Below are 23541 nucleotides of genomic sequence, written 5' to 3'. Positions count from 1 at the left end.
CCCATCTTTCATTCCCGAGACCCCTCTGCCGTACCCACTCACTTCATTACGTGGCTCCAGAAAGGCTGGGGTCCCTGCTGCACCCCTGGATGCTTTCCTCCATGCTTCGATACTTTCTACTGATAAGCAAGGATGTGCAGCAGGAAAAGGGGTCTGGAACGTGCAGCAGGGGAAGGCTGGGTTGACAGGATTGTTTCTGCTGCAAAGGTCAGATGCTGTGCTGTGTTTCTGGCAACAAGAGCAAAAGCAAGCAAAAAAAATGTGAAGAGACTGAGGAATCCATCCCTTCCCCTTCCTCTTGGGACACATCACCTACACCCAAAATAAGTTTCAGTTGAGTCACGCTTGGGAGGGTAACAACACTCCTCTCAGTGCTCTTACACAACTGACCTGGTCTCCCTAAACCTGCCACCTCCACAAGAGACCCCAGATCTGGGGCACGTCCCCCCCAGCCCAGCACCCCCAGCTTCTTGCGGGGGCTGCAGTATGCAAGATGGATTAGTGAGGTGGCAGGAACTAAACCTTTGGCAGGGATGGCTGGATTACAGGGCAGCTGAGTGGGTGGGTAGGTCACTGAGCACGGTCCAGCTGAGGGCAAAGCAAGCACCCTTCGTTGCCAAAGGAAACGGCTAAGAGAAGGCCTGGAGTGAAGGAGACAGGAAGGGTTAGTCCTTTGAGAAAGTGAAGGAGAAAATAAATACTTTGGAGGGTTACAGAGAAAAAAGCAGCCTCTGAAGGGGGTCGTGTTGCTGGAAGTATCTGAGAAATAGTGGTGGGAGATGACTGGGACAGCCCATTTGTTATAAAAAATGTACACAATATCAAAGTTGGGTTAGAAACATCAGCAGGTTTGTGTAGGGTCATGAAGGCAAGGACAAGGAACCTCGAGTCCACAGGTGATTGGCCTGAGCAAACAGAAAGGCAAAGGCAGTGGGTTCACAGTGGTAGAGGAAAAGGGTCGGTTTTAGTGTGCCCACTTTATGCAGAACAGAGAAAAGGGACTGACTTTCAAGGAAGTAGGGAAGGAGAAGTTGTTAAAATAATCAAGACTAAGGAGGATTAAGATGTGAACAAGTGGTTTAAATACTGAGAAGGAGAAGAAGAGATGGATTTTTCTGTATGTGGTAGAGGAAGAAACAGGCTGGGGAGAATACAAGGGAGAAAATAACTAGCCTTCATATTGCAAGAGGACGTGACTGGGAGGATATTTTCTTCATTAGGAGTGATAAAAAGACTGAAGTGAAGAGAATTGAAAGGAAAAGGCAAGCAGGTTTTTTAACAATATTCATCCTGAGCTGTGAGCATTTGTTGACTGAGAGGTTTGGAGACAGCACGTGACAGGTCAGGGTGCAGTAGGTCTAGAAGTTGCTTTGGGTGGTTGAACCTGGATATGGCAATGGGATCATCTAGAAAGCAGAGACCAAGGACGCAGCCCTTTGAGATCCACGGAGTTCACGAGGATGGGGCACTGACAGGTGAAACACTTTGAGTGACTCAAAGCTGAAAGAAGAAAGTGGAATAAGGGAACGTGCTATGTCAAACCAGGCAAGGGAGCACTAGAAGAGCCCTGCAATTTGCCACAAAGAAGCTGATTGAGGCACTGTACTGCCCTTAAAACACAGAGGGCAAATTAAAGAGGGCCTAAGGTGGAGCAAGAGAAGGGAAAATCAAGCAGCGATTTGAAAGAGTCTACACAATCAGTTCAGAAGTAAAGGAAAGCTAGAGACTGATGCGCCCGATTCCTGTTCAGTCTCAAGTACAGCGCCATGGTTCGTGTGAATCTGTGCTGCTGTATTTGGGGAGTCAGGAGAGGGCAACATCAGGCTCCAGAGAAGTAAAATGCACTCTTAGAATGAATAGACTGTTTCTGGAGAGTCGTGCACTATTTCTGTGGGACAGCTAGCCAGCTCTGGGGCCCAGGTTAGCCATAGGGTCACTGAGCAAGTATCTGCAAGCTGTCCTGAGGCCAAGGGTAGGCCTCCCAGCTGCCCTACTGCTCTCCTCACTCTTATACCAACTGGGGAATCCACCTGCTATTCATCAGGATCCTCTGGACACCACCAGGCCCTGGCATACAAAAGCACTGGCCCACTTTTTTTTTTTTTTTTTTCCATGAAGGGCACGGCTAGTGAGACAAAACGTAGGATGGCAGGACGAACACCGTCCAGTACCTCCTCACCATCGACCTCCAAGCCTCTAGCAGGGCAGAGCAGGGCGCGCACGTCCCTCAGAAGCCACCAAAGCGATTTGGCGAGGAGCACTGCTGATGAATGCTGAGGCCGGTGTGCTGACAGGCCTGAGCACAGCGTGTCACTGCAGGTAAATCAAGGCTGACAGCCAGCTCTTTTACCTTCTCCCCGCTTTCCCTGGCCTTTAAACCGAGCCAAATGGAGGGCACGCAGGAGGACAAAGGACAGGCAGAAAGGAGCGAGGCACAGAAGGAAGGGCCTCTGCATCTCTCTGCGGCAGCAGGTGGGAATTTTGGGGGAAGCAGCAGACGGGTGGCGAGCCCTCCGTGCAGCGTGTAAATCCATGGGAGGAAGGCAGAGCACCGGGGCTGCGATCCTGACCTTGGGCCAAGACAATCTGCTTTTTAACTGGCGGCAACTGTAATCCAGCCTGTGAACAGATGGTGCAGAGAGGAAAATACAAGGGATCCAAACGCAGCCAAAAGCAGCCAACCTTCAGCAGGAAGGTGATTTAAGAAGTCATGGAAGAGCAGGCTGACTCCCTCCGCCTGGAATGAAGTCGGGTGCCACGGTCCTGGTCTCTAAGGAATCAAAGGCTCAGGGCTCCTCAGCTGAAACACAGAAGCTGTCTCTCAGCCCCTTGTTGTTTCCGAGGGATGACAAACAAGCCGGGTTTGGCTCCTGTGCTGGCCAATCCTCAGCTCTTGTACTGGCTTCCCGAAACTCTGCTCACACTGTTGCTTGCTGTCCTAAGGCATTGTCATGAGTCTTTTGCTCTAACAGCTCCACACATACAGATATCAAATATCTGCAGGGACGTGATATGAATCCTTAGCGTGCAGAACAAAATTGGCAAGGTAGCAGTGCGCTCTGAGCAGCAGCAGACCCAAGGAACCCTTTGTTCAAACACTCCAAAATGTGCAAAAGAAAGTTCAGAATGGGCTCTAAATTTTGCAGTGAATGCTCTCTCAGCAGGAGGTGAACTTGTACAAACCTTTTGGTTCCTGCCCTCTTGCTAACTTACTGGCATAATTTGTGCTGTCTAGGGTCACTGCACCTGGTATCCCTGCTTACTGGCCTAGGCCATGCAACCACTCGCGGGGATCACTGGAGTGAGATAAAACTCCATTAACTCAAAGTAATTCCCAGGTTTGGCTCAGATTTCAGTGCTGGAATCCATATTTTTGACACTCTGAAATGTATTTTGGAAATCGATAATCAAGAGATAAAAGACGAACGTGAGCTGCTGTCATTGCTGGTACTGAAACACTGATGTTGCTTTACATCTGGGGACCATTACCAAGTACCAAAAGAAGTCCTCAGCAGGAACGGTATAAAATCCACCTACCAGAAACACTTAAACAGTTTGTGCATCATCAATACCCAACAGCGCTGTGATATGCGAGGCACAGAAAGCACACTTCTTTTATAACACTAATGGACCTACTGGTTTCTAACGAGTTTACCCGGTGTCCTTCCAGGTTCACTGCAGAGAGCCAGAACTGCTGAAATGCCCAACATGCTCTGCAGATTCATGCTGACAGGTCACGGGCTCTCGGGTAAGGTATTTTGTGGTTTTCTGATTTGATGATGCCTTAGTGCTTGAGATAAAATGAAAAAGGAATGAAAAATGTAGATGTATTTTCTGGTATACTTGCATGAGCTGAAGCTCAGCAAGTTCCTCACCACAACTTGGAAAAAACTTGGTTTTCAATCATAACACTTCATCCCCTGCCACTGTCTGCAAGTTGTACCTTCACTAGAGGTCATATCGCTCAAAGTACAGAGACTTGTTCTAAAGATAATACTTTTATTTTCTGCACTAGTTTTGTTGAAGTGATCTTTGCTAACATGCTTGCCCACGAGCGAGCCTTTCTGCGAAACCCTGCTGCCTTCACATAACTGCAGGGAAAAACTAAAGCAGGGAGCAAGCACGTGGCCATTTAGCTGGAGACGTGCAGGAGAGCACTGCTAGTTAATCCCTGCCGTAACTCCTACGTGCCCTGAAAGGAATACAACCCCGGGCAAGACCAAAAGCAGGTCCTTTTTTGCTCCCCCATGGCTAAGGACAGCAGTTTCCTCATAACCTCTAGTCATGGCAGAGTTCATGCCACCAGCTCAGCATGGCAAAAACAAAGCAGAAATTGCACTTCCCATAAAGGAAAAATGCGGGCGGCATATGAATATGCAATGTCACAAGTGGGGGAAGGTGCTAAGTATCCTTTAACCTAATCCTTCCAGTGCCCCCTGCCCACCCTGCAGCACCCCTACTCACCCAACCCTAGGTTTCCCAAAGCCGTCTCTAGCAAAACGCCTCGCTCCTGCCCTGCGGGCTCCTGCTGTGCCAATCTTGGGTTGCCATGAGAAAGCTCTGCCAGCATAAGACTGGGCAGTGCTTTGACAATGTTCCCTCATGAAAAATGACACTTCCAAAACAAATGCTTCAGCTTAATGGATGTCAGGCTGCTGTAATTTTGAGTCATTAAACTTGCAACTCTGATGAGCACTCTCAGTATGTTCTTTCTAATTACTAGGACCAAGCAGATTTAGACAGGGCAAATACACCAGGCTCTCCCATTTCCTTACTACAGCCTGACTTCGTTTTCCCTTCCTCCCTCCCCTGTCTTTCTAGCCCTGCTTATTTATTGCACAAGTGTGGGCTGTTTTGCCTTGCAAATCCTTTTGCACAGAGACATCCTCTCCCAGCCAGAGTTTTTACAGAGAAATTCTCCTTCCCCAGTTCCTCATTCTCTCCCTGCTCATTAGCTTTGCTAAGCCCCTTTGGCTGTGAATGTACGGCAGCATTTATACTGACTGACAGTGACCTAGCAAGAGGACATCGACGTTACTGCCTCTCAACTTGCTGGGATCTAGACGTCTATCCTTTATGCCATTACGTGGTGGTTTGTCTGTCCTAATTCCCTCCAACTTCATCGCAGCCCGTTTGTGGTGTGAGTCTCTTCTCCTTATCTGTATTTTCTTCTGCTGTCTGCTTTTATTTTCCCCCTTCCATCCCTTACCTCTTCTGAACCGTGCCCTCCAAACTCTGAAAAGACTGCCTCAAAGATGCTATTATTTGACAGCTGGCTCTGCTGGTAAGTTGATGCAAACACATGCATTTCAAGATCTCTGGAGTAAGGACCATGTCTCATTCTCCATACAAAGTACCTACCCCGATGGGGTCATCAGGCCCCTCCTCACAACATTGAAGTGGAGAGACCACTGAGATCAGTGCATCTAGTTGTATTTGAGAGCAAGCAACAAAATGGCCACGTTTAATGCAGACCAGTTCCTGGCAATAAAGTAGGTACAATTACCCATTAGGTTATTCTGTGTTTTCTCCCTGCTTACTCTTCGTTCTCCTCATTTCCAACATGCTTTGTATTTTAATATCTCTTTCTCCATCCTCTCCCCTCTCCTCTTGCTTTGTTCTTTTGCTCTTGGAATCTACCTTTCTCCCCCCTGGCAAAGCATACATTGAATTTCACTGTCAGAAAATAAAGACCTCAAGGGTTATGAATTATCTGTCCTATTTTAATAATTAAAGATGAATACACAGAGCCAAGGCAGCTTAGGCACTCGTCTGAACAATCACATTATATCAGAAATGTCTTGTGTGGCCCCTAGTGAAATACATCAAAGAATTTCCCACCCCTGTATATACAGCAGTTGTCCTAGTCCTGCCCTGGGACCATTCCGCAGCCAGTCAGATTAACTGACCTGGATTTGATTAGGGACTATATATTTAGTTTTAATGGATAGGGTTTGATGATTTTTGATAATTTGCAACTTACAGCTAAGGAAAAGCAGCTTATTGTTAAATGCAAGTAAAATGAGACAAGGTCTGGCTGTCTGGATGCAGATAGAAATTACACAAAGCCCAGGAGCACCTCTGGAGATCTTAACTAGTCAACGGAACACAGTCCAAGAGAGCAAAAACCCGGTGCTTCAGCAGAGCTGCACTGAGCATTATCTCAAAAAAGTGACACATTACAGGGTGACTTCAGAAAGCAAGGGCACAAATGGAAGACTGGGAAAGCTCAGAGGCAGGGAGAAAGGGATGGCCAAAAGGGACTGTGAACCTGAAGAAAAGAGCTGCCTGGATTTTAAGAGCATCCCAACTTTGGTTGCCAGCAAGCACCTTGTCCTGCTCCGCATAATGACCAAGTTGTATCAGAGATGTAACAGAGAGTGCAGGGCTGGCTGCCGCCAGATTTTCAAAGGGTGAACGGAGAAGGAAGGAGGGAAAAAGCTACAATGAACCTTCACTCCTTTAATGAACAGAGAAAAGCAGTGAATATATGAAAAATAAAATGAGAAAACACTTCTTTGCTGTGAGAGTGACGGAGCACTGGAACAGGCTGCCCATAGAGGCTGTGGAGTCTCCTTCTCTGGAGATATTCAAAATCCACCTGGGTGTGATCCTGTCTAGGTGATGCTTGGCAGGGGGTTGGACCAGATGATCCCCAGAGACCCCGTCCCACCTCAGCCATTCTGTGACTACGTGCCCTGACAGGAGCAGAACCTGTTTCAGGAGAAGGAAACACAAAGGAGAGGAGAAACACCCCTCCCAGTCACACACAGGCTAGCCCGAATCCACCTCTACCTGTGGACGGTGCTCAAGGAGGACAGCACAAGTCTCTCTTTGGGTACAGGGAGGTGCTGCGTGTCCAGGTGGTGCCAAACAACAGCGTGTAGAATAATGTAAGGAGTACAGGCTGCGTTCAATCATGAAATACACCGAGTCCAAAGCAGAGGAAGTGGTGCGCTCCCTTTCTCCTCATCCCCGCTTCTGGAAAGGCGTTGATGCCTGCTGCAAGACTCATGCTAACACGGCAGCAGAGCCTACACGACAGAGTGTACGCCGGCGACTCGGTTCCCTCAGGGACTGCTTGGGAAACCACGTGTGAGCCGTGCTCAGCTCCCTGCTTGCTGCATCCCACTGTCCCCTCTCTGACTGTGGGTCAGGAGCCATTTCGCAGCTTCCACACCTTTCTGTTATGTGACAAGCAAAGAGAGGAGGAACGCCTATGTTCCACTGGCATTGCCAGAGGTGCGAACACTTTGGATGTATTGCTGAGTTCACACAGAGCGAGGGAGGCTTTCATTATGCCCTGACTCCCAGAGCTTCATTACCAAACCCTGATGCCACGTTCTTGTTAGCTTTTCTCGTGTCATTATTTTTTAGAGGAGAAGAAGCAGATCAGACATTTGACCTGTTTGGTTTAATTCATCCAAACATATTAAATGTGTGCAGTGGTCTGGGTCACTTCCTTCTCAGTCCAGACATGCTTCACCCATTCTTTCCTTTTGATTACACAAACCAAATGCAGGACTGCAGCTGCCCCGACCTTCAAAGTCCCAAATTTGAACCTGCCTCACTAGCTGTTCTCTGGACTCCAAGCAGAGGAGTTCAAGGAAGCAGGCACTTGCACCTTGTCTCTTTTTCTGTCACTCTCAGCAGGAGGCAGTCTGAAAGTAGGGCACTGAACAGCAGGACCACAAGGGAGTGGGTGAGTTGTCAGAGTCAGGCGACGACTTTCCCACTATCAGCTCCTCCACTTGTGTGGCTGTGGCAATTCACACACCTCTCCTGATGCTCTCACCTACCTCGGTTTCTCACCCACTGTACTCTCCTGTCCGAGCAGGGCTGCCAGGGTAATGTGGTGTTTGTGCTAGGTTCCCTTCCCTAGACTGAAGAAGAAGAAAAGTCTTTGTGGGGCAACACGGAACAAATGATTTTTTGTTCAATAAATCATTTTAGAGAGACTATTGACTCTAGGACCTCTGAATGCATCGACCCATTCATAAAAGTCTCATCTTCTCTGGTACCCTGTATACTTGCCTTCCCTTCCACTGTCACAACCACTACACTTCATTTTCTTTTCCTTTCTTTTGCTGTTTCTTTTCTCTCTATTTTTTTTTTCTGTTCCGACCCCGTAATCCTATCTTAACCTTCTAATCCTCTCTGCAGTTCCCTCTTCTTCCCCTGATCTCAGCTCCATATCATTCACAGGCTGCCACACTGACAGGAGAGAAAGAACAGCAGATATTTACCAAAGTATTACCATAAAGATTAAAGCTAGCAAATACCATGGCTCGCTCCTTCCCTCCAGCCTCTGGCCTAATGAAAACACTCTGCACTCTTTCCCTTTGCTCGGAGGCAAAATGACAAAGCCCTATAATCTCTAGGACGGAAGAAAAAGACGACCTGAAAGTGATTAAAAGGATAGAAAAGACAGCAGAAAGGGAAATGGAAGTGGGAATAGTATTATTTAGGCACTTGTGTAGGGCCTGCCTGCCGATATTACACTGACCTGCAGTATCTCGTGCTTTCCATGCGCTCGCTGTCTGTATTCACCTCTTATCCCTGGTGCTCGGAACATAAGCTCCCTGGAGGAGGATTCTCTTTTTTGTTCTCCGGACTCAGAGCCCAGTAAAAAGGGATAAGGACTCAGCTCTAACTCACAGGCACGGCCAGAGCAGGAATAAGCAGACCGCAGGGCACTTTACAAGGGAGACAGTTATCAGCAACCCCTCTCCGTGAGAAAGAAAACTGAAGCTCAGGAGGATGGGGCAACTTGTGCACAAAGGTATGGAAGGGGCATTGCCAGGAGGAGAAGAGTGAGAAAAAACGAGAAGGGAGAGGTTAAAAAGAAACAAACAAACAGAAATAGGGCGTGAAAGGGAAAATGAGAAAGAGATGCAAAAAGTAAAAAAAGGAAGAGCTGAACTACGCGGAATTAGAAAGCAAGGAAGGGCTTCCCCAGCACACAGAAACAGGCTGCTTGGAGCAGGAGGAGGGCAGGATCTTTGCGACAGCAGGAGTGAAATGCATTGTCTTCCTCGAGGCTCAGCCTTTTCAAAATATGACACTGAAATAATGTGGCACTATAAAACAGGTAACTATATGTCCAGGCAGGGGAGACTTATGCGCGAAGTTCAGACTTCCCCCTCACTGACATGTTCATCTCCTACCTGCTTCGCCATCCATCCACACACGCAGAGACAAGGGAAACCATGCTGAGGCCACGGGATTTATTGGCAGAGCAGATGTACTTGAGTCCCACTATGCACAGAGGTTTATTACAGAGGTAAAATTACAAGGGCTGCACAGAAGACAGCCTTGCACACAAAAGCTCAGCTCCGACCAACCCAGAGCAACAGACTCCGACTAGTTTGGGAAAAACAGCCTATTCTGTGCACCAGACTGACGGCGAGAACAAAAGGCAACCCCTACTTCAAACAAAAACAAAACCCCACGCCCCACAAAACAGCCCCCCAAACCTAACCCGCCTCTCCTTTCCACAGTTCAGCCAATTCAAACATTTCAAAAGAGGAGCTTGTCGTAATTGCAACTTCCTATTTCTCCACGCGTTAAGTCTGCAGCAGGGTTTTTGCTGCCGGACTCCCCCACCCAGAGAAAGGGGCCACTCACTGCAGATGAAGGCAATCAGTAAATGGCTGGATGTCACCCTGGCGCTGTGCGGTGAGCATCATGCACTTGCCTGGACCGCTTCCATCAAAAGATCTCAAAGCACTTGATGAATAGTTCATTAAAGCCTGGCAGCACCTTTGGGAGATGGGGAAGGGAACAATGAACGATCACTTCAGTCATCACAGAAGGGCATCTCCCTTTAGACTTGAAAAGCCTCGCTTGTTAGCAGCGCACAGATGCACCACAAGACAGTTTAAGGAAGCTCTGAAGAATACCTCTTCCAGTTGAAAGTACAGAGGCAATTAAATAGCTAACCAAAGCGAAATTTGGCCAGGAGACAATAAAGCAACCCTGCTTTTCCCCGGTGCCGTTTAGCACTTTTCATTCTCAAGGCACTTTTGGAAGGTGTTAAGCATCTTTATCTCTGTCATTCAGTAGATAAGGGAAGGGAAATCTAGGAAGGGCAAGTGGTGTGCCAAAAAGCACACAGCGAGCCAGCAGCACAGAGAACACACCTTGGACTTCCCAGGCGTGCTCTCCCAGGTCTCACACTGTCTCCCACACCGTCCTCATGCTCGCTGCATCCAGACACATCTGTATTTAAAACCTCTCACTGAGAAGAGGAGAGTCATGCATCCAGCTGGCCAGCGTCCACCCTAGGTTGTGAACCCACCGATAACATTTCCAGCACGTTCTCGCTGCAAACAGCCCATTCCCCCATCAATCATCTCCCTCCTGTATCTCTGCATAAGGCACAGTACACACTTAGCAAACATCTGTTACCAATGCACGAGCGTTTCCGCTTGCAAAGCTCCTGGCTAAAGGATGTTTTTAAGAGCAGAACCGGAGCCAAGCACGGCTGAGGCTCTGCTCTGCAGGATGCTGTAGAGGTGTTCAGGGCCAGCGGTACACACTGACCTCCTCAGCTCCTACTGCTTCAGTTTCTGGGCACCAGGAGGGATTGCTGCTGGATGAGACCTGCAGCCCCCCAGGACGTGCTGTTCCTCCAGGGATGGGGAGGATCCCAGCCGGCTCTGTGTTTTGGCAGAAGTGGCACAGAGGGGATCCCACCGAGTTATTTGCAGAAGTCTCCGTTGGACAAAGTCGGAGAGCACACGGGGTCAGGAAAATTTATTTTCCCACGACGCCCGTGCCGGATAGTCAGATGAAAAAGGGCAGCGCGGCAGAGCCGCACTCGGTGTCAGACAGACTTGGTTGGGCAGGCTCCAAGGTGCTCCTCCTCTTACTATTTAATTACTGTGAACAGAGGTTCTAACAGAGAGAGATGCAATTTGAGACAAGGCTGGTTAGAGAGATAGCCAGGTCCTTGGAGTTAATAATTAATTACCAAGCATTCTCAGTCTTACGACATTAACTGCTTACCCTTTTAAATAGTAGTAAATTGGAGATACGTGTCTAATTAAAGAGTTGTAAAATGTTTTGGAGGAATGAACAGAGAACTTAGAGATGTGGTGGGAGGCAAACCGCTCCCTGGGAGGAGCGGCGATGTGGGAAGGAGATGATGTTGCTATGAAAGGCGGTTTTATTTTGTCAAGTACCAGAGTCCTGGTTATCTGAAAGGACTCCACAGCTGCACGCTCCCAGAAGGAAGGAAGAAGGTAGCGTCCTGGACATACGGGAGATTGATTTCTTCCTAGAAGGTCGAGGAGAGACCTTGAAGTCTGCCTCTGCGATCAACCTATCGGATTTTATTTCTCACGTCTTAACAGCAAACGCATCCCCATGCTCTCTGCAGATTTTGGGAAGTACGTACCAATACGCATTTCCTGCACTAAAACACAGTAAGTTGGAATTACTGCTAGACGGAGATCAGAAACACTTACTAGAGACATAGCGAGATTTATTGCTCTTCAGAAACACACACTTGGAATACTGACTTTTTGTCTCCCCCTCAATTTAAGTAGCAGGAAGGATAACAGTAAATCAACTATTCACGGCTGGATTTCTGTGGAATACCATGTGATCTCGGTCTCCGTGACCAGTGTCTTATGAGGGCATATTTCAGGTCAAAAACCACACCAAGCAGTTTTCCTGTATTTTGCGCAAGGGTTTTTTCATTTGCAGTTTGTACTCTCCAGTGGACTCTTCTGCAAACCGAGGTCAGTCATACCGTGTAAGAAGTCTGTTACAAGGCAAAAGGATTTCTTGTTCGATACGAAATAACTTAGCTCAAGTAACGCTCGGCTGAAATAATTGCAACGATCTGGTAAGCAATCAGGGAACAGGCAAGCCTAGAAGTGTTTGCTCTAAGGAAACACGTTAATATTCCTCCTTTTCTATCTCTTGATTTCTATGGCTACGCCTCATTCAGCAGCCTCCATGCCTACTTCTTCCATCTGAATGCTGCTTCTTCCTACCTTCACCTGTAAAAAAAAAAAGATAGATCTAATGACCTTTGAAAGATATTGAAGTAAGTTTCAGATGAACAGTGTACACAAAGGCAGAGTCCTGGGAATATTGCTGTCCTTGGGCTCAGCAGGAGGCTGGGTCTCACAAAGGTTCTGTGCAGGTGGCTTTTGTTTTGCTCTAGTAAAAGGAACTATTTAGTGCCTTTTAGCTTCATTGGACTTACTGCTGGAGACAGCACGTTCCTTGGACAATATCTTTAGTATGTTAAGGGTACAAAGGAAAAGCCTGTTCATAATCAAAGATCGCTTGACACTTATCAAAAGTGTCAGGCGCAAAGACAGTAGTTCTGTCTGAATTCTGATTAGTTTAATTACAATCTGCCTTCTCAAGCTCCCCTTGCAGTTTCAATTGGATACATCCTTCTTCTTCACTTCTTGTCTTAAACCTGCTGCCGTGTGCCATTTAATAATTGCCAGGTTCTGCCTCAGAGGTGCCTGTGCTTGAGTGATGAGAGGAGCACCGCAACCCTTCCACGGGTGCCTTCTTACAGCATTATCAGATGCGATGCCTCAACTCAAAGATGGCAGGGAAGGCAAGGAGATGGTGTTAAAAAACTCAGCAAATTTTAAGAAATAATAGAAAAGTAGACCATGGCCCCATAAAACAAGAGTGCAAGCGAGCAGTGTTGCAACTCAGCTTACAAACAACTGAGAAACAGGTACTCTGTTAGACACGTGTTGCCTTAAACAAGAGCTCTGACCAGGCACGCGATGCTGGATGATAAATGCCCTAGAGAGAATAACCTGAGTTATCTTGTTGGCTTCTAAATTAACTGTAATAATTCAGAAAAGATCTGCATACGGAAAATTAATGAAAATCCTCTTTTGTAAATGGCAAAAGCACAAGTGTAATGACAGGATGCACCGAGACTAAGAGAAAACCCAAGGCCCAGCACAGTCCTGCACTGCGATACAAGGTTCTACATCAAGTCACCCAGCCTGCACAAGATGCTACAGAAATAAAAGGGGTTCAGGGACAGGTGACAGCAAAGAGCTAGAGGCCTGGCGAAACTTCTGTGAGAAGGAAGACTGAAAAGACTGGGGCGTTTTGCTTTCAAAAGGAAACAAATTAGACTGGATATATAAAATAACAGAGAGTACAGAGAAGGCAAAGGCCCTGTAAAGCAAGGGAGCATCCCATGCAGCTGAAACGCTGCCCGTTTGAGGCTGGCTAGGATTTGCTGTTTTTGTACTCTGTGTGGAAATCACTGCTACACGATGCTGCCAAGGCCAAACACTATTCATAAAAGGAGGGCAAGACAGTTATGTGAATCGCAAGAATATCAAAGGTCACACTATACACGATGGGAAAACCCCTGCACACAACTTCTCCCCAACATGGGTGATATAAATCCTCTTGCTTCTGACCACAAGCAGAAAACAATCCGTCTGGGGCACAGAAGAAACTTCTATCAGCAATTTATTTTGCATATTTGCCCAGTTAGGTGAATTTTCTATTTCCTTATATAATGCCAATTAAGAAACGCAAGTTACTGATGTAAAAGTCTTCTAACACCTGGCGTCTCATAAATTCTTCTGTTTGGAAGGAGATTCACATATGTTAAGTAAGAGTCTGTTTGAAAAGTACTCTCTCTGAAGGGTTTGTGCACGCTCAGATGAGAGAGAAGTGCCCGTCCTACCCATTTAACAAGCTCATGGAGGACCTGGAAAGAAATTTCCCTTTCATACGGCTTAAGTGCCAGCAGCTAAAAATTCCACCCTGTATCATTTGTCACCCGTGGTGACTTTGAGCGATCTCCAAGAAATGCTGGATCTGGCACCGACCCATCAGGGAATGCACTTGTTCTCGGTGAGCTGGTAGGGAACAGACAGCTCGTTGCGACAGATTTACGGTGTCAGTCCCCGAAAGGACCTGCTGCAGACACACCTCCAAGATTTACAGCTCTGTCATCTCCTATGGCCCCGTCTGGATCTTCCCCACAGAGCCCAGTGGGCTGCTACACATCGTGCAACCACTGCTTTTGGGTATTCCACTTTACTCCTTGCCAGAAAAGAAAGCAAATAGGTTTAAAAACAACAAAACACTTCACACTGCTATCCGTAGCTTTCCCTTCTGGACTTTTTTTTTGCATCCTTTACAGAGATGCGTGGATGTGGGCTCCTTCTGCCGGCTCATCCTTCGGACCAGAACCTCCATTTCATGGACTGGGGAACTGGGCGTGAGCAACGCCCGGTGACTTTCTCAAGAAAGAAAAGAAGCTGCGTGCTCCCTGCATACAGCTTCGTTTCCAGTGAAATGGAACCACCAACTCCGGCCTTTCAGACCGCTGCCGAGATGTTCTGCTTTTCTGTTATATTAGGAGACATCCGTGTGATATCCTGGCCCAGCTACCACTGAGCAGCAGAGCACTGAGCAGGACCTACAAATCCGGATTTCAGCCTGCAGGTTTTGGTTGCCTATGGGCAGCCACTAATTTGCTGAGATAAATCTCCTTGTTGAGCCTCGGTTTCTCCCACTGCGAAATGCGCAGACCAAGAGTGACTTGTCTCAAAGGGTAAATTAATTAAAACACCTTGAGATTCAGAAAAGGCAGGGGCTACTGAACTAAATAAACGCAAAGTAATTCCACGTGCTCTGGCATAGATCTGACAACAACTTATCTACGTATGCTTATAATAGAGGCTAACATTTTCATTTTCCCTGAGCATATTTTAAGTTCCATCCCATAAAAGCAATGTCTACACAAGGCACCACCAAGCAGAATGCACAAGCATTAATTTCTGCAAAGCAGCCTTGGCGTCTGCAGGAACACTCCAGGTAACTCAATAAATTAGAATAATAAACACAAAGGAAGCCGGGGAACAAGCAAGGACAGGGCAGAAATCACAAGCCGAGGCGGACGGCATAATGTATGGTGCAACGGCCCGATCTGAGAGGCTCGGGAGCAGCCGGGAGGCACGCACGAGGCGGGGGATATCCAGGTCTCGGTACGGCTCCTATCGCTCCTCAAAACGTATACGAGCAGCTCTCATTTAAATATCACGGTGCGTACGTGCCAGCAGGGCCTCTCCCTGTGGGAGATCTTCAGCTGGCAGCACGGTGCCGGCCCTGTGGCCACAGGCCCCCGGTGAAGGGACGCCTGCTGATGCAAACACCAGCCCCGGCAGCGGCACGCAGCGCCCACGGCTGAAACGGAGCTGAAGCTGGGGACGTCGAGAGCCTGGCGTCTGCTGGGGAGATGGAAAGGGCTGATGGAGAGGGGGGCCAGAAGCTGTGCTGCTGCACGGGTTGCTCTAGGCTCCTCTGTGCAGCACAGATTCCTGCTGCAGCAAAGTGGCCCCGGAGGGGTGCGGGAGCAGGAGCCTTTTAACCCTGGAGAAGCGTATTGCTTTCTTGTAGGAATGTTTGCTCGCTCTTAACGTGACAGGACAGCAGCCCCCTGGCTCCCCCAGCCCTGACACAGCTCTGCCCTTGCCCCGCTCCAGCCCTGTGCCCCCAGTGCATCCGCAGCTCCAGACCCCTTTATTTCCCCAGCACATCAGGTTCGTGCATCCCAAGTGCTGCCTTCTGCAGCTTCTCCTGTTTCAGTCCCAAGCCTCTTCTGAACAGAAAGTACTGTTCACATAAAAACGATGAGGACAAGGCAGAAAAAAAAAAAAATAGGTTGCAAGGGAAGATTGAGAAAACTCGTTCCGTTTTCTGCCTGGATCAAGACCTGACCCCACGGGAAGCCTCCAGAGGTACTATCTGCTGCAAACGTACTGTGACATTTCAGAGACCTCCCGGCGAGTCCTGGGAGCAGAGGGATGGACTTCTAGGGGAAACTTTTCTCTGTGCTGCGCAAGGAATTGATGCTATTTATAACGACTCCTGCTGTCCCCAACTGGGCATGAAGACAATCAGCATCTGTGCAGGCCCTCGGGGAGACTGCAGAGCTGGAGATGTATCCGCGCAGTGCCCGCTGCTCGAGCGTGAAAGAGGCAGGGTGGGGAGAGAGGAGCTGCAAAGGGCTCAGCCGGGGCCGGTGAGATGAGGGGCTGGGGGAAGGGGCTGGTACCAGCGGGGACAGGTTTTGTACATGACTTTCTGTTACTTGAGATCATACAGATGGTTTTGTTTTAGCTGTGGTTTTGAAAAGCCCCCTGCCTGCTCTGCTGGAGGCCCTTTCCTTCCACAGCCAAACCTGGAGCTCCCAGGCAAAGGAGGAGAGCTCACAGGTCTTTGGAAACAAAGAGTGCACAGGCACTCTGCACGGCAGCATCACACACCTCTGCCTGCTCCTCCTGATAGGGCGAAGCCCGGGAGCAGCACCCCGACCTGGTGACAGGTCCCCCCAGTGCCTGCCTCCATCACCAGCCCCCTTCCTCCTGCCCTGCCCCGCACTCTGGGCACCCTTCAAGTCCCCTCGCTCCTGCTGCAGGGATGCTCCCTTCCTGCTCGCAGAGAGCTATCTCCTCACTTCCTTCCCCCTCCGACACAGCCAGGTGGGAAAACCCCCGTTCTTCGAGCCACCTCTGGGCAGGTCTCCTGCTCCTCTCCCCTGCCCCAGCAGCAGCTCAGACAATTGTTTTCTTGCTCCATTAAGCCAGCAAATGAGGGCGGCTTAGCTCAGCGCCGTGAGCCGGTGCTCTGAGCCCAGGATCTGTCTCGGCACAAGAAGTAACACCGGTGTGAACACAGGAGCAAAGGAGGGATTTGTGAGTTTGGCACCACACTCTTCTACCCCCAGACACTGAGGCGAGCAGCTTCTTGAGACCGAAGCAAGGAAGCTAATGTTGCCTGCAAATGTTTTGGGGCCTGGCCAGGTGACCGTGCTGCCTTCTTCGAGACCATCTACCCTACTCCAAGAGAAGATAAATCAATGCAAAGCAGCATCTGCCAAGATATTGACTTTGGCGCTGCTCGCGGACTGCCTGCACTTCAGAGATGGGTAATATTCAGCTTGATTATCTCTCACCCGCCAAGAGGAAGTTTCTCTCTATGCTTAAAAATCACTGGGATGAGCCAAGGAGGAATCGATCTGCAGGAGAGAAATGCTGACAAGAAAACATGAGTCAGAGTCAGGGCGAGAGTGGACGATGGGTGAGCAATGGAGACAGCCTCTGGCAGCTTGCCTGGCCAGGTTAGCAGCAGCCCAGGTCACCACAGCTGGAGAAAGATTAAGACCAAATGCATCCATCCAAACTTTACAGCAGGCCCCAAAGATTTGCTCCGTGCTCCCTGCAGCCTCCAAATAGTTCTTCCTCTCTTAACTCGCTCCTTGCCCTCCCAAAACATCCTTTCTCTACCCTCCCCTGCATCCTCATTGTGCTGGAGTTTTCTGGTTGCTTCCTATGTCCATGGAAGCCACCCAAATCATGGCTATGAGGCAAGGCAGTGGTTTCAAGGCTTGCTGCCTGCCCCTCTTTGTGTCTTATGCCACATGTTACATCCCCAGGGGCGCAAGGCCCCAACAGCATTCATACATCGTACTACATCCACCCCTCAGGTAGACCCTGAGTCTCCTGGGCTCATATCCCAAAGTGCAAGGTGACTACACACGAGGAAAAGGTGCCATCTCATTAGCAGAACATGCTGACAAAGCCTCACGAGGTGAATATTCAGCAACATCATCAAACGTTCCCAGCAGGGAACAATAAGCCTTCAATTAATTTTTTTCCATCACACCTGTGGGACAATATCCTTTGTCCCGAGGTCTTTTGGCCCTCCAAGGGCAGCAGATGAGGAAAAGATCTGCATCCCTCCAAAAGAAAACCGTTTTTAGGGGCAGTCTTTACACTGATTCCTACCTCAGTCTGCCAGACAGCTTTAGTGCGATGCGCTTGGACTAGAGTGGCACCAAACACAGACTCCTTGGAGCACACCGTGCCCCTGGGATGGAAGGGAGAAGGGCAGCCACAGCAGAAGAAATGGGTAAGGAGCTCCTGGCCAGGCTCCCTTGGCTGCTTGCTGATGCACTTCTCTCAGCCTTTGGCTGTTTTTCTGCCCGGGCTCCTGCCATCCTCTGAGCCCAAAGGCTGTGCACAACCCGAGAAGCAGAGGTGGAAGAGACCCAAAGGATCTATACAGCCTGTTCCTCCACATGAAGGATGGATCAGCTCGACTTCGTCACTTGTGGCATCTGTCACTCCTTGTACATGTCTAGTCTGTCCTTACAGCCCTCCAGTGATGGAGCTACACAGCCTCCCGAAGCAATTTGATTCAATGTTTTGCTATCTTTACTCTTGCTGAGTTCTTACTGACAGGCGGAGTGCCTGTCTCTCTTGCTGCAGTCTAAATCCATTCCTCCTCGTCTTCTCCTGCAGAGCAGATTATTCCTTTCTTTTGCATCTCATGTACCTAGGTGTCGTTAATCCTATCTCACACTTAGGACTCTCTTCTTTAGGCCTACCAGCCCCGTTTCCACCCATCTCTCCTCACTGACAATGCTGTCTAGACTTCTGATCGTTCCCACTGCTCTCTTCTGGACCACATCCAAAAGGTCCAGGTTCCTCTGGAAACATCAAGTCCCCCAGACAGGCCCAGGGCTCTACACTTCAGCACGTACAGAGATCATCTGTAAAACTGGCAGCTTGTCCTTCTTCCCTGGGAGTTGGTTGTTGTTCCCACTTGGAGCTCGACGTGGGAAAAAAGAGGTTAATTTCCACGGCTAGCTGTCCTGGTGGTGTTCAAGGTCCTTGACCCGCCTGGCCTGCGTTTAAGCACCACGTCCCAGCAGAGGTGAGAGGGAAGCTGCACGTGTTCCTCCATCTCCAGACATACTTCTCGAATGGATAGACCTGCAAGCCTCTGACTCACCGCCAGCGCTGGAGACCAGCCAGGAGAATAGGAAGGGAAGAAATGCCACTCTAAAGGCCAACGAACGCGCATCAAGTACGTTATGCAAGAACCCCTGTGGACCCCCTGGTCCTGCTGGAAGTCCTACAGATGGCCCATCACTAAGCACCGTCGATGCAGTGGGGAGGATGTGTGGGTGGACAGATAACCTGGTATTTAGCTGAAAGAGCTAAAATGGGTTTAATGCAGTGCTAGGAAGACAGATTGCCTGCAGCACCTTCTGCTCCTGAATTTGGATGCCAACCTCAGGTTTCCCTTAGGTGTAAAAGCAGCCAGGAGACACACACTGTCGAAAGGCTTTGGAGACCCAGTCTCACAAAAAGGAGGTATCACAGGAGGATAAAAAAGGGTTACCGGCACTGAGGAACATGCCTGCTACCGCACCAGCAGCTGGCTTTAGTTTTTCTTAGCTTCTCATGGTTCTCTGCCAAACATGTGGGGCTGTCTCCAGAGTTCCTGGAAAGCCTCTCCTGCGATGGACAAACCTGGCTGAGATGACCCTAGCTCCGTTTCCAACTTGGGCTGCCACTGAAAGCAGGAGAAGCAGGTCACTGCCACGCACCAGGCATCCAACCACACAGGCACAGCAGCCCTCACGGTGCTCCCCCACGCTTCTCCATTTCCCCCCAGGTCCCCATTCTGGCACCCTGGTTCAGGAAGGAGCGAACTTTGGAGGGGAATCACAGCTGAGCAGAGAGGAAGAAAGACAAGGAAGAGAGGGAACGGGCTGGAGTCACGAATAAGGGCACGTCTTAGGGAGAGGCAAAGGGCGAGGAGATGGATTGAGACAGAGAAAGCAAAGGAGAGGGAGAAGGCAAGGAAGAAATGTGACAGACAGCTTCATCAAGCAAGGTGGCAGGCTGGATCGGGGAGCGTGCCAAGCAGAGGGAGCTGGGTGCAACTGCAAGAGGGGAGACGGGGAGAGAGATATTCCACCTCTGCCTCCGCAGTGAACTCATTCATCCACTCACTCGACAAACCTCTGCGTACACGCTCTCCTCTTTCCCTTGCCTGCAGGCAAAAGGCAATCGGGGATGGCAGTGGAGGGACGGCAGATGAGGTACGGCACGTGCCTTGGGCACGCTCCACGTGTCGGCAAGCAGTAGGTATGACAGCAAGAGGCCCTAAAATGTGGGTCCAGCTGGGGAGGGAGGTAAATTTTTCTGTCCCTTCTTATGATAAGACCTCCTGTTCCTGCTGCCCGTGAGAGTGAAACCACACTCTGAGGAGTACTGTCTTGAACTCTTTACTATCTGCATTTTTATTTATTTTTTAAATACACACAAGACCAATGCTGACAGGAGCCTGCCCCTACTCACTACGAGTCAATCCATTTCAGAGAACAGCCTGCAGTGGGAAAGCTGAGGGAGAAAGCCATAAGAGAGGGGGCTGCACTTTCCTAACACAAAGTCCCTGTTTCACGGGATCCAAGGTCAGCTACTCCTGAGGTCCTGCCTCGCACTCCCCTAAAGGCCTGCCGGAGCACACACCCAGCACCCCGCATCTCAGCTCGGTCACAGCCAGGAGCAGTTTCCATTCAACAGCAGCAGCGCAGTCCAAGCAGCAGACGGGTGCACGGCAGATGCATGCCAGCAAACGTGAGGACGTGGTGTCATTTTTCTCTGGCGTTGTTGGAGGGCTCCGGGAAGCCGCTCGATGGGTGCTCCAACACAGATTGCCTCTCTGTGGTGCTGCCAGCTGCCCCAGCAGTCAGTGGCACAGGGGAGCTGTGTGGTGACAGCACTGACTGATGGGGGGAAGCCAACCAGAGCATCCAGAATGGGATGCTTAGAAAGAAGAGGAGCAACCCGCTGCGGCTGGGGTTGAGCGCGGGGCTTGTGGGGCCCCTGCAGGCTGTGCTGCTCAGGCAGCATGCAGGTGGTGGTGAGAGATGTCCCCAGGGCAGGGGAGACGCGTGGAAGGGTGCTCACCCTCCTCCCTGTGGGTGCAGGTGCTGGGCAGGCAGAGGGGCTGTGGGGCGCTGAGGTCCTTGCCCCATAGCCAGGAGCCGAGCCCAGCTGGCTGGGGGCAGCCAGGACCAGCCCCCCAGGCAGCCCATGGAGCGGGAGGACGGAGCCCATCGGAGGAGCAGCCCATATGAGGAGAGGTGGCTCACACACCATGAGGCCTCCGTGAAGGACTGCCGCAGCTGGCGCAGGCTCCCTGCTCTCTAGCTGCAGGGAGGGAGACTATGGATCATATATTGTGTTTGGCAGGGAGGGGACAATAATTTCCAGGGAGTCATCACTCCCTGAGTCCCTCTTGGCTGCAGGCTCAGAGAACAGCCTAGATCAGAGGGGGGGTTCCTAAAGTCCCCATGCTACCTGCAGCCACCCAGCAGGGTGGCTACCTTGCAGTGGCGATGCTTCCCCCCTCTCGAGCACTTTTTGATGCCAGCTTGTTTGTCTTCGGTCCCCTCCGTCACATGCTCTCTGCTCCCTGAGAAGATGAAGACAGGGCCAGAACACAGAAATTCCTACTGACTCCTGGGGGGAATCTGTGCTGGGGGCGGGGAGGGGACTCATCCTGGCTTTGGCCCTGTGGCTCCTCTCCTCCAAAGGAAAAGAAAGAGATAATGATGTTAGAACATTTTAACCTTTCTTTTTCTGAGCTTGATAGGCTTGGCCCGAGGCACCTTTTCTAGCAAAAACAGGCTGCTGCAAGATTGATTGGTTGGGTGCAGAGTTTAAAGGTAATTTTCTCTTGTCACATGCACATAAATTATTGTGGCTCAAGCTGCGATCAGCTCCATGTCTCACTTGTGCGACTGCTTTTATGCCCAGGCTCTGATGAGCAGTTGTAAGAACCATGTCCAGTGCTCCCCAAGCAACATCCTATATAAAAATATACCAAGAGCATCGCAGGCATGCACACCAGGTTAGCGTCAGGGGGAGAGAGGGGCACATGCCTGCAGATCTGCACAGCCACAGGCTTCCAGCTGCAGAAGTTGCAGCGAGAGCCTTGTTTGCTCATCTGTGAACGCGTTTAAAAATGCTCTGTCCATGAACACCAGGACAACGAAAACTCATCCGCTCAGATTATTCTCAGGGGACAGAGGGGAAGAAAAAAAGAAAAAGATGCACATGCATACACAAAGGAAGCACAGCTGCAGCCAAAGTGAATTCATTTTCAACATTCATGAAAATATTCACAGAACACTTCGGTGCTATTTGCCCAAATTTTGCTGTTTGGAGTAAACACTTGAGTCGATGCAGGCTGTACGTTCCAGGCGCAATGCACCAGGGATTAGGGGTGGCTTTGGCTCCAAGTTATGGATTCACACTACGTCCCCCACGTACACGTGGCCGCGTACTTTAAGGCACAGATTTGGCAGTCTGTTGCTGCCGTTTCTGACTCTCAGCCCTGTCACAACCGAAAGGGCTGAGCGAGTACCCGCAGCCATTACATTCCACACCCATCGCAACCTCACGCAACAAAGGCGCTCGCGGTTCTGCCAAACATGAACACAAAACCAGTGGCAAACAATGAAAGTTCTGCCGTGCCTCTGGCTGAGGGGAGCAGCCCCCTTTCCTCCCCTCTGCTCTCTCCTCCCTCTCCGTAACTCATCCCCTCCGCTGGTTTCTTTCCCCGAGCGTCCTGAGCAGCTCACACAAGGGAAAACGCTACAGCACACAAGGGAGACTCAGCTGAAGCCCTGAAGACAAGAGCTGTGTGCGTTGCCTCTTCCTCCTCCATAAATACAGCTGAGACTACGACTGGATAATTGGCTAAGTGCCTGTCAGCTTAATAACAGAGAGAAAGACACAGAGGGAGAGGGAGAGATTTGTATTTACTATTCAAAGTCATGGATGCTGCCTGCCAGTGGATTTCAGCATGGGTTTTGTTTGCACAGCGAGGCACGGGAACCGAAGGGACGTGCGGCTCTGAGCCACGGTCTCCCTCGCCCGCTCTCGCACCGAGGGTGGGCAAACAGCCTGGGATGGAGGGAGCTGCCCACCTGCGACTCCTGCTCGGAGCACCGCTGGCTTCACCTGGTGTGAGCCGTGGTAAGGGCCATGGTGCCACGGTACGGGTGGCAGCGGCGGGTCTCTCGTCCCGTTCAGCTGCCTGCTCAGTTGGTGCCACACCATTGCAGACTGCAGTGGTGGAAGCGACCCGGGTTGCTACTGGGAAGGGATGAGACTGGCCCCGCATACCAGGATGTTAACCGGGGAGCAGCAGAAGAGGAAGATGCAATATTCTGCTTGCTTGCTGCTTTTTTTCCTTAGCAGTGGTAGCAACTAAGACACAGCGACGTGCAAGGTTAGAGAGGCCCGAGAGTCAGGAAGAGACACACAGATCTCCAAGCAAGCCCCGTTAACCTGTCCACCAGGCAGCGCTGCCTCTCGCCCGTACAACACTTGCTGTTTTATGAAGTATACGTCTGCTCATACAGTCACACGCAAGAAAACACCTTCTGCTTTTAAACAGGAACAAACGCAGGGAGCACACATTAGCGCACAGACCTCCCAAACCCCACGCAGATGTGTTATTGCAAAGCGTGTGTTGAACTCCAGCCCAGACAGGGTGGGCTCTGCTGCGCTGCGCTGGCTCTGGCTGGAAAAGCCCATCCTGGGGGATTCAATCAGGCTGCTATTTCCCCCCTCCTTGCACAGGGCCCAGCACAATGGGGGCACTCTGGGGTCACAGCGGGCCTCTCCCACGCAACCGAGCTGCTCCTAATAG

The 23541-nt window shown here is 50.1% G+C and overlaps 1 protein-coding gene and 1 long non-coding RNA gene across 5 annotated transcripts in view; both read right to left on the bottom strand.

The window, feature by feature from the left end:
- The window catches only part of LSAMP (limbic system associated membrane protein), a 952242-nt gene that overhangs the window by 255208 nt on the left and 673493 nt on the right, over nucleotides 1–23541 (bottom strand). The gene's annotated exons all lie outside the window — the stretch shown is intronic.
- Nucleotides 9214–10545, bottom strand: LOC118160271. Its single transcript, XR_004747389.1, has 2 exons — nucleotides 10143–10545; nucleotides 9214–9762 (listed from the first exon to the last, which is right to left on the bottom strand). It is a non-coding gene; the product is annotated as an uncharacterized LOC118160271 (long non-coding RNA).

Source organism: Oxyura jamaicensis, chromosome 1 (genome assembly GCF_011077185.1).
Source record: "Oxyura jamaicensis isolate SHBP4307 breed ruddy duck chromosome 1, BPBGC_Ojam_1.0, whole genome shotgun sequence".
NCBI lineage: Eukaryota > Metazoa > Chordata > Aves > Anseriformes > Anatidae > Oxyura > Oxyura jamaicensis.
This window is presented reverse-complemented; position numbering and strand designations above follow the sequence as displayed.